Raw genomic sequence first — 10,060 nt, 5'->3', positions numbered from 1 at the left:
AAGACAACCATCTAGCTACTGCTATGGACCCATAGTCCAGGGGTAGACTACTCACTCATCACTCCGGAGGCGACCATGGCGGTGTAGAGTCCTCCGGGAGATGATTCCCCTCTCCGGCAGGGTGCCGAGAGCGATCTCCGAGGATCCCCCGAGATGGGATCGGCGGCGACGGCGTCTCGGTAATGTTTTCCGTATCGTGGCTCTCGATGCTGGGGGTTTCGTCACGGAGGCTATTTGTAGGCGGAAGGGCAAGTCAAGAGGCGGCACGGGGGCCCACACCACGAGGCCGCGCGGCCAAGGGGGGGCCGCGCCGCCCTAGGGTTTGGCTCCCCGTGGCCCCTCTTCGTCTCTCCTTCGGACTTCTGGAAGCTTCGTGAGAAAATAGGCCTCGCGGGCTTTTATTTCGTCCAATTCCGAGAATATTTCTTTACTAGGATTTCTGAAACCAAAAACAAGGAAAACAACAGAATCGGCACTTCGGCATCTTGTTAATAGGTTAGTTCCAGAAAATGCACGAATATGACATAAAGTGTGCATAAAACATGTAGATAACATCAATAATGTGGCATGGAACACAAGAAATTATCGATACGTTGGAGACGTATCATTTATGCAAATACTCGCCGACATGTGGGAGCCCGCGTCGGTTCGCCTCGCTTTTCGTTGTGTCCGGCGTGCCCGGTGCGTCCCCTATGGGACGGGGACGGCCTCGGGGCGCCGGACACCGTATTGGGGCACGCCGGACAAAATTGGGCTTTGGGGGACGCGACTGGAATCAGTTTTGGTCCGGCGCATCCCAAATTTCTTTGGGGGCGCTCTGGGGGGACGTGACTGGAGATGCTCTTACAATTTGATCTTTTAGTGGAGATTGCATGGTATCCTGGCCGAGCAGTGGGAAAATATTTTGAAGAGGTTTAATGGGATAAACTTGAACGATAATGTTGATACTCCCTTTTTTGCCATAATAGTCGTATTTGGTTTTTGCGAAAGTCAAACTGCACTAACTTTGATCAAGTTTATCAAGAAAGATTATCTACAATACCCAATGTGTACCATATTAAAATGGGTCTAATGCTCAGCTAGGTGACGTCAGCAACGTTTGTGAATGAACCTCCGCCCGCCATCGAGGCATACTTACACGCGCGCCCGCGTCTGTGCCCTCTGCACCTGGACTTATTGCTTCACACATACTGCTGCTATATATAACTTCTCCTGATCGTTGGCAACTTGGCATGGTGGTGGGCTCGTGGCTGCTGAGTGCTGATACTTGCACATACAAATAGTAATTGATCTTCCGCAGTATTACCCAAGGCTTGTAATTCTGTACCCACCACTTATGATAATATAGCATATAAATAAAGTACGAGTAAGTAAAATGCGAGAGAAATAATTGCAGCGAGTGGCCCAATCCTTTTTAGCACAAAGGACAAGCCGGTTTGTTTACTTATAATGACCAAACGTTCTTGAGGACACACGGGAATTTAGTCTAGTGCTTCCGCTTCATATAGCTGATTAATCTTCATTGTTTTGATAAGTGTTGTGTGGGTGAACCTATGCTAATGCACCGCTCTTCCTAGGACTAATACATACTTGTGATTATACCCCCTGCAAGCATCCGCAACTACAAGAAAGTAATTAAGATAAATCTAACCACAGCCTTAAACTCTGAGATCCTGCTATCCCTCCTGCATCGATATACCAACGGGGTTTAGGTTTCGTCACTCCGGCAACCCCGCAATTGGCAAACGAGTACAAGATGTATTCCCCTAGGCCCATAAAGGTGAAGTATCATGTAGTCGACGTTCACATGACACCACTAGAAGAATAACACCACAACTTAAATATCAAACCATTGAATATTACCCAACATAATTCACTACTAACATTTAGACTTCACCCATGTCCTCAAGAACTAAACGAACTACTCACGAGACATCATATGGAACATGATCAGAGGTGATATGATGATGAATAACAATCTGAACATAAACCTTGGTTCAATGGTTTCACTCAATAGCATCAATAACAAGTAGAAATCAATATCGGGAGAGTTTCCCCTATCAAACAATCAAGATTCAACCCTAATTGTTACAGCGGTGACGAGGTGCAGCGGTGGAGATGGCGGTGATGATGTTGAAGATGATGGTGGTGATGATCCCAATGATGTCCAGTTCGATGACGGTGACGATGGCGTCGATTTCCCCCTCCGGGAGGGAATTTCCCCGGCAGATTTCAGCCTGCGTAGAGCTCTTTTCTCTCGGTGTTTTCCGCCCCGCGAGGCGGCTCGTGACTCTTCGCGACTATCCTCTGGAGCTTAGGTTTTCGGGACGAAGAAGTACGCGAAGGAGAGGAGGCCAGAGGGGGCTGTGGGCCCCCTCCCCACAAGGCGGCGCGGCCAGGCCTGGGCCCGCGCCGGCCTATGGGGGGCCATGGCGGCCCTCCTCGGCTCCTCCTTTTGGCTAGCTTCGTCTTCTGGAAAAATAGGATTTTCCGTGTAATTTTCGTCAATTGATGATCTTCCGAAATATTGCATTCTGGCGGTGCTTTTTCCAGCAGAATCCTGACTCCGGTGCGCGATTCTCCAATAATCATGAAACATGCAAAATAGATGAAATAACATAAGTATCACCTCTAAATATGAAATATATCAAAGAATAACAGTAAATTATGATATAAAATAGTGATGCAAAATGGACGTATCAACTCCCCCCAAGCTTAGACTTCGCTTGTCTCCAAGCGAAACTGAACTCAGTAAACAAGACCACATGTTTATGGAGTGAAGAGTCGATAAACCAAATACGGACAAGAAGCATCATATTAATTCACACAAGACATTCTAGTGAACAACTTTGATGCGTGTAGTTGACACGTCCGTTGGGAACCCCAAGAGGAAGGTGTGATGCGCACAGCGGCAAGTTTCCCTCAGTAAGAAACCAAGGTTTAATCAAACTAGTAGGAGTCAAGAAGCACGTTGAAGGTTGATGGCGGCGGGATGTAGTGCGGCGCAACACCGAAGATTCCGGCGCCAACGTGGAACCCGCACAACACAACCAAAATACTTTGCCCCAACGAAACAAGTGAGGTTGTCAATCTCACCGGCTTGGCTGTAACAAAGGGTTAACCGTATTGTGTGGAAGATGATTGTTTGCGAGAGAAAACGATAAAACGAGTATTGCAGCAGATTTGTATTTCAGTATTAAAAGAATGGATCGGGGTCCACGGTTCACTAGAGGTGTCTCTCCCATAAGATAAAAGCATGTTGGGTGAACAAATTACGGTCGGGCAATTGACAAATAGAGAGGGCATAACAATGCACATACATGACATGATAAGTATAGTGAGATTTAATTGGGCATTACGACAAAGTACATAGACCGCCATCCAACCGCATCTATGCCTAAAAAGTCCACCTTCAGGTTATCATCCGAACCCCCTCCAGTATTAAGTTGCTAACAACAGACAATTGCATTAAGTATGGTGCGTAATATAATCAACAACTACATCCTCGGACATAGCGCCAATGTTTTATCCCTAGTGGCAACAGCACAACACAACCTTAGAACTTTCTGTCACTGTTCCAGGTGTCAATGCAGGCATGAACCCACTATCGAGCATAAATACTCCCTCTTGGAGTTAAAAGCAAAAACTTGGCCAGAGCCTCTACTAGTAACGGAGAGCATGCAAGATCATAAACAACACATATGTAATAACTTGATAATTAACATGACATGGTATTCTCTATCCATCGGATCCCGACAAACACAACATATAGAATTACAGATAGATGATCTTGATCATGTTAGGCAGCTCACAAGATCCAACAATGAAGCACAATGAGGAGAAGACAACCATCTAGCTACCGCTATGGACCCATAGTCCAGGGGTGAACTACTCACTCATCACTCCGGAGGCGACCATGGCGGTGTAGAGTCCTCCGGGAGATGAATCCCCTCTCCGGCAGGGTGCCGGAGGAGATCTCCAGGATCCCCCGAGATGGGATCGGCGGCGGCGGCGTCTCGGCAAGGGTTTCCGTATCGTGGTTTTTCGCATCAGGGGTTTCGCGACGGAGGCTTTAAGTAGGCGGAAGGGCAGAGTCGGGGCCCGACGAGGGGCCCACACCATAAGGCGGCGCGGGCCCCCTTGGCCGCGCCGCCTTGTGGTGCCGCCACCTCGTCGCCCCACTTCGTATGTTCTTCGGTCTTCCGGAAGCTCCGTGGAAAAATAGGCCCCCGGGTCTTCGTTTCGTCCAATTCCGAGAATATTTCGTTACTAGGATTTCTGAAACCAAAAATAGCGTAAAACAGGAACCGGCACTTCGGCATCTTGTTAATAGGTTAGTTCCGGAAAATGCACGAATATGACATAAAGTGTGCATAAAACATGTAGGTATCATCAATAATATGGCATAGAACATAAGAAATTATCGATACGTCGGAAACGTATCAAGCATCCCTAAGCTTAGTTCTGCTCGTCCCGAACGAGTGTAAAACGATAACAAAGATAATTTCGAAGTGATATGCCATCATAACTTTGATCATACTATTTGTAAACATATGTAGTGAATGCAGCGATCAAAACAATGATAATGACATGAGTAAACAAGTGAATCATAAAGCAAAGACTTTTCATGAATAGTACTTCAAGACAAGCATCAATAAGCCTTGCATAAGAGTTAACTCATAAAGCAATAAATCAAAGTAAAGGTATTGAAGCAACACAAAGGAAGATTAAGTTTCAGCGGTTGCTTTCAACTTGTAACATGTATATCTCATGGATAATTGTCAACATAGAGTGATATAACAAGTACAATATGCAAGTATGTAGGAATCAATGCACAGTTCACACAAGTGTTTGCTTCTTGAGGTGGAGAGAGATAGGTGAACTGACTCAACATAAAAGTAAAAGAATGGTCCTTCAAATAGGAAAGCATCGATTGCTATATTTGTGCTAGAGCTTTTATTTTGAAAACATGAAACAATTTTGTCAACGGTAGTAATAAAGCATATGAGTTATGTACATTATATCTTACAAGTTGCAAGTCTCATGCATAGTATACTAATAGTGCCCGCACCTTGTCCTAATTAGCTTGGACTACCGGATCTTTGCAATGCACATGTTTTAACCAAGTGTCACAATGGGGTACCTCCATGCCGCCTCGTACAAAGGTCTAAGGAGAAAGCTCGCATTTTGGATTTCTCGCTTTTGATTATTCTCAACTTAGACATCCATACCGGGACAACATGGACAACGGATAATGGACTCCTCTTTAATGCATAAGCATGTGGCAACAATTATTATTCTCATATGAGATTGAGGATATATGTCCAAAGCCGAAACTTCCACCATGAATCATGGCTTTAGTTAGCGGCCCAAAGTTCTTCTCTAACAATATGCATGCTCCAACCATGAAGGTGGTAGATCTCTCTTGCTTCGGACAAGACGGACATGCATAGCAACTCACATGATATCCAACAAAGAATAGTTGATGGCGTCCCCGTAAACATGGTTATCGCTCAACAAGCAACTTAATAAGAGATAAAGTGCATAAGTACATATTCAATACCACAATAGTTTTTAAGCTATTTGTCCCATGAGCTATATATTGCAAAGGTGAATGATGAAATTTTAAAGGTAGCACTCAAGCAATTTACTTTGGAATGGCGGATAAATACCATGTAGTAGGTAGGTATGGTGGACACAAATGGCATAGTAGTTGGCTCAAGGATTTTGGATGCATGAGAAGTATTCCCTCTCGATACAAGGTTTAGGCTAGCAAGGTTATTTGAAACAAACACAAGGATGAACGGTACAGCAAAACTCACATAAAAGACATATGGTAAACAATATAAGACTTCATACCGTCTTCCTTGTTGTTCAAAACTCAATACTAGATGTTATCTAGACTCTAGAGAAACCAAATATGCAAACCAAATTAGCAAGCTCTAAGTATTTCTTCATTAATGGGTGCAAAGTATATGATGCAAGAGCTTAAACATGAGCACAACAATTGCCAAGTATCAAATTATCCAAGACATTTTAGAGTTACTACATGTAGCATTTTCCAATTCCAACCATATAACAATTTAACGAAGAAGAAACTTCGCCATGAATACTATGAGTAGAGCCTAAGGACATATTTGTCCATATGCTACAGCGGAGCGTGTCTCTCTCCCATAAAGTGAATGCTAGGATCCATTTTATTCAAACAAAACAAAAAACAAAAACAAACCGACGCTCCAAGTAAAGTACATAAGATGTGACGGAATAAAAATATAGTTTCGGGGAGGAACCCGATAATGTTGTCGATGAAGAAGGGGATGCCTTGGGCATCCCCAAGCTTAGACGCTTGAGTCTTCTTAGAATATGCAGGGGTGAACCACCGGGGCATCCCCAAGCTTAGAGCTTTCACTCTCCTTGATCATATTGCATCATACTCCTCTCTTGATCCTTGAAAACTTCCTCCACACCAAACTCGAAACAACTCATTAGAGGGTTAGTGCATAATAAAAATTCACATGTTCAGAGGTGACACAATCATTCTTAACACTTATGGACATTGCATAAAGCTACTGGACATTAATGGATCAAAGAAATTCATCCAACATAGCAAAAGAGGCAATGCGAAATAAAAGACAGAATCTGTCAAAACAGAACAGTCCGTAAAGATGGATTTTATTAGGCCACCAGACTTGCTCAAATGAAAATGCTCAAATTGAATGAAAGTTGCGTACATATCTGAGGATCATGCTCGTAAATTGGCTTAATTTTCTGAGCTACCTACGGGGAGATAGACCCAGATTCGTGACAGCAAAGAAATCTGGAACTGCGAAGTAATCCAAATCTAGTACTTACTTTTCTATCAAAGACTTTACTTGGCACAACAAAACATAAAACTAAGATAAGGAGAGGTTGCTACAGTAGTAAACAACTTCCAAGACACAAATATAAAATAAAGTACTGGAGTAAAAACATGGGTTGTCTCCCATAAGCGCTTTTCTTTAACGCCTTTCAGCTAGGCGCAGAAAGTGTATATCAAGTATTATCGCGAGATGAAGCATTGATATCATAAGCTCCTCCATTTGTAGTGGTACTAGGGGCTTTGTCAATTTTAGGCCTATAATAATATTTCTTTGGTTTAGGCACTTTAGAGGCATACATAAATTTTTGCTCCTTTCCCACATAAGCTTTCTCTCTAAACTGTAAAGATGAAAAGGTTGAACCCAAAGTTCCCATAGCTTTTTCAAGTTCGCCAATCCTATTAATTTGATTATCATGGTCAACACAAATTCCTAGGACACTAATTCTTTCATCAATTCCTCCTAAGGATTTATCAAGTTTATCAGTTTTAACAAGTAACATCTCCAACTTAGTTTCAACACTAAATTTTTTCTCTATGGTTTCCAATTTTTTCATAACATCCTCAAGGGAGGTTTCAATTTTAATTTTATTAACAGGTGGTGTTCCAAATAAACTCTCAATAATGCAACTAGCCTCTAAAGCGGGAGCACCTAGGAAGTTACCCCCCGCTAGACAATCAAGAACATATCTATTCCAGCTAGAGATACCAACATAAAAATTCCTGAGTAGGATAGTAGTGGAGTGTTTCTTAGTGCACCTATTATGGGCATCACTAATTCTATACCAAGCATCTTTTAAACATTCTCCTCCTTGTTGCTTAAATGAACGAACTTCAACTTCAGGATTACTCATTTTAGCAGTAGTAAATAAAACAAACTAGATAAAGTAAATACAAGTAAACTAATTTTTTTTGTGTTTTCGATATAGAGTGAAGACAGTAAATAAAGTAAAACTAGCAACTAATTTTTTTGTGTTTTGATATAATGCAGCAAACAAAGTAGTAAATAAAATAAAGCAAGACAAAAACAAAGTAAAGAGATTGAGAAGTGGAGACTCCCCTTGCAGCCGTGTCTTGATCTCCCACGCAACGGCGCCGGAAATTTGCTTGATGCGTGTAGTTGACACGTTCGTTGGGAACCCCAAGAGGAAGGTGTGATGCGCACAGCGGCAAGTTTCCTCGCAAGAAACCAAGGTTTAATCGAACCAAGTAGGAGTCAAGAAGCACGTTGAAGGTTGATGGCGGCGGGATGTAGTGCGGCGCAACACCGGAGATTCCGGCGCCAACGTGGAACCCGCACAACACAACCAAAATACTTTGCCCCAACGAAACAAAGTGAGGTTGTCAATCTCACCGGCTTGCTATAACAAAGGGTTAACCGTATTGTGTGGAAGATGATTATTTGCGGAGAAAACAAGTAAAACGAGTATTGCAAGCAGATTTGTATTTCAAGTATTAAAAGAATGGACCGGGGTCCACAGCTCACTAGAGGTGTCTCTCCCATAAGATAAAAGCATGTTGGGTGAACAAATTACAGTCGGGCAATTGACAAATAGAGAGGGCATAACAATGCACATACATGACATGATAAGTATAGTGAGATTTAATTGGGCATTACGACAAAGTACATAGACCGCCATCCAACCGCATCTATGCCTAAAAAGTCCACCTTCGGGTTATCATCCGAACCCCTTCCAGTATTAAGTTGCTAACAATGAGACAATTGCATTAAGTATGGTGCGTAATGTAATCAACAACTACATCCTCGGACATAGCGCCAATGTTTTATCCCTAGTGGCAACAAGACAACACAACCTTAGAACTTTCTCACCATCGTCCCGGTGTCAATGCAGGCATGAACCCACTATCGAGCATAAATACTCCCTCTTGGAGTTAAAAGCAAAAACTTGGCCAGAGCCTCTACTAGTAACGGAGAGCATGCAAGATCATAAACAACACATATGTAATAACTTGATAATTAACATGACATGGTATTCTCTATCCATCGGATCCCGACAAACACAACATATAGAATTACGGATAGATGATCTTGATCATGTTAGGCAGCTCACAAGATCCAACAATGAAGCACAATGAGGAGAAGACAACCATCTAGCTACTGCTATGGACCCATAGTCCAGGGGTGAACTACTCACTCATCACTCCGGAGGCGACCATGGCGGTGTAGAGTCCTCCGGGAGATGAATCCCCTCTCCAGCAGGGTGCCGGAGGAGATCTCCGAGACCCCCGAGATGGGATCGGCGGCGGCGGCGTCTCAGTAAGGTTTTCCGTATCGTGGTTTTTCGCATCAGGGGTTTCGCGACGGAGGCTTTAAGTAGGCGAAAGGGCAGAGTCGGGGGCCTGACGAGGGGCCCACACCATAGGGCGGCACGGGCCCCCCCTTGGCCGCGCCGCCTTGTGGTGTCGCCACCTCGTGGCCCCACTTCGTATGTTCTTCGGTCTTCTGGAAGCTCCGTGGAAAAATAGGCCCCTGGGTCTTCGTTTCGTCCAATTCCGAGAATATTTCGTTACTAGGATTTCTGAAACCAAAAACAGCAGAAAACAGGAACTGGCACTTCAGCATCTTGTTAATAGGTTAGTTCCAGAAAATGCACGAATATGACATAAAGTGTGCATAAAACATGTAGGTATCATCAATAATATGGCATAGAACATAAGAAATTATCGATACGTCGGAGACGTATCAAACTTCCTCATATAATTCAACTTGAAACAAGTAGAAGGTAATCACAAATAAAGGTGCATAAGAAATCATAATTGGTGATGGCAAACTTCGTTCTTGGTCAGAGAACAATTAATCAGATTGTACTTATCTATCGAGCAGCGCTCTTATGTTAAATCTTATATGGCACAACTTGCATACTCAATCATAATAATCTCCGCATAATCATTGATAACTTTCAAAGCTATATTCATTCAGATAAAACTTGTACTAAACAAGGAAGAGTAAAAGGCATGATTAAGTAGATCACAACATAAATAGTTTGATCACAACAACTCAATTGCTTGCTTAAGATGGAGGGAAATAGGTTTACCAGACTCAACATAAAGTAAAAGATAGGCCCTTCGCAGAGGGAAGCAGGGATTAAATCATGTGCTAGAGCTTTTTCAGTTTTGAAATCATATAGAGAGTATAAAAGTAAAATTTTGAGAGTTGTTTGTTGTTGTCAACGAATGGTAGTG

Source organism: Lolium rigidum, chromosome 4 (assembly GCF_022539505.1).
Source record: "Lolium rigidum isolate FL_2022 chromosome 4, APGP_CSIRO_Lrig_0.1, whole genome shotgun sequence".
NCBI lineage: Eukaryota > Viridiplantae > Streptophyta > Magnoliopsida > Poales > Poaceae > Lolium > Lolium rigidum.
Note: the sequence above shows the minus strand (reverse complement) of the source record.